The sequence below is a fragment of the Sinocyclocheilus grahami genome, unplaced genomic scaffold (genome assembly GCF_001515645.1).
Source record: "Sinocyclocheilus grahami isolate Dianchi unplaced genomic scaffold, SAMN03320097.WGS_v1.1 scaffold269.1, whole genome shotgun sequence".
In the NCBI taxonomy this organism is placed as follows: Eukaryota; Metazoa; Chordata; class Actinopteri; order Cypriniformes; family Cyprinidae; genus Sinocyclocheilus; species Sinocyclocheilus grahami.
The window spans coordinates 345,950-347,687 of NW_015505448.1; the positions used below are offsets into that span (position 1 = coordinate 345,950).

General features: G+C 29.9%; 1 protein-coding gene across 1 annotated transcript in view; it reads right to left on the reverse strand.

Moving 5' to 3' along the window:
• The window catches only part of LOC107599606 (metal transporter CNNM4), a 44,028-nt gene that overhangs the window by 22,423 nt on the left and 19,867 nt on the right, over positions 1 to 1,738 (reverse strand). The gene's annotated exons all lie outside the window — the stretch shown is intronic.

The window sequence follows — 1,738 nt, forward strand, 5'->3', positions numbered from 1 at the left end:
AAAGGAAAACTTGAAATCGCATCATATGACCCCTTTAAAGCAGAAAATTAACTCATGAATAAGAACCCAGCAATAATGGTTTGGTAGACCCTTGCATAAAAATATTATATTCTAATATTACATAACTGAATATTTCATAATTTCATATAATTATTAATTATATATTATATTAATATTATTAATAATAAATTTATAAATAACATTATTATTATTAGTAGTAGTAGTAGTAGTAGTAGTAATAATAATATCAATATACTTTTATATCTAATACTATACAATACAATTCTGATTTTCCCAAAAAGTCTAAACACTATGGATTTGTGGCACAAAACAATGCTCCGCCAAAAATATTAATGGTTTGGTAGACCCTTGCATAAAAATAATATTATATTCTAATATTACATAACTGAATATTTCATAATTTCATATAATTATTAATTATATATTATATTAATATTATTAATAATAAATTTATAAATAACATTATTATTATTAGTAGTAGTAGTAGTAGTAGTAGTAGTAATAATAATATCAATATACTTTTATATCTAATACTATACAATACAATTCTGATTTTCCCAAAAAGTCTAAACACTATGGTTTTGTGGCACAAAACAATGCTCCGCCAATGGTATGAGTTTGGGGGCGGGGTTAAGAGTTTGCCTGACCAATGGCAGTGTTTGGAAAACCAATTTGAAAATACTCCTTGTTTTTGCAATTCCATTTGGTGACACTAATGGTTGCAGAAATGACACATTTTAGTTCTACAAGAGCACAAAAGACAGAAAATAAAATTAGAAATTTACATTTGATTATCCAACTCACTTGCTAAAGCATAATTCTTTGAGTTTGCATTTATAATACATTTTAAATTTTGAACCGGAGATTGCAACTACAAACAGTGAGTTCAAAGCTAATGTTTAATAACTACGACCAAGAGAAATTAAGCAACTAACAGCGTGAGAGAAATACATACAGTCCCCAAACATTACAAAACGTACTATAGTGGTACTATGGTACAGTGATGAATATCATTGTACTGAATGATGAGCATTTACAACCATATATCAAGGTATGTACTGACCAAAGTAAATTTGCAACAAAAAATAAGTAAAAGTGCTTGCATACACAGTGTATGTTTTTGCTCAATTTAGTGATTGTAAAGACAAAACAGTACTGTAGTGCTTACTATATCTTGTTTCATTATAAACAGTGTCAAGGACAAACGGTAAAAGCTAAGGGTTAACACCGTTTATAGGAAGGTCTATTGTGGCCATGCAGCACACAAAGAGCCAGGAAATCCTAAAGCGTTTGCTCATCAAAACAAAAAGCCTCAATCCAGAGGTTACGTGTAGACATAACACCCTGCTGCACTGACATAAGGAGCCACAACAGTGAACTGCAAAACATAATTTAGCATCTTGAGTTACAAAAGATTTCAACATAATTGTCTTGTCCAAAACCACTTCCTATTTTCTACCACAGACGTTTTGACTGCAATTGTTAGGACCGTCAAACAATCACTAGTGTTCACTGCAATGTGGCATGATACTAAAATTAATGCGGCATGATATTTGTGTGGTATTTTAAGAAACACTACCATACAAAAGTATGGGGTTGCTATGATATTATTTATGCATTAAATTGTTCAAAAGTGATAGTAAAGAAATGTATAATGTTACAAAAGGCTTCAATTTCAAATAAATGCTGTTCTTTTGAACTTTCTATTCATCCAAGA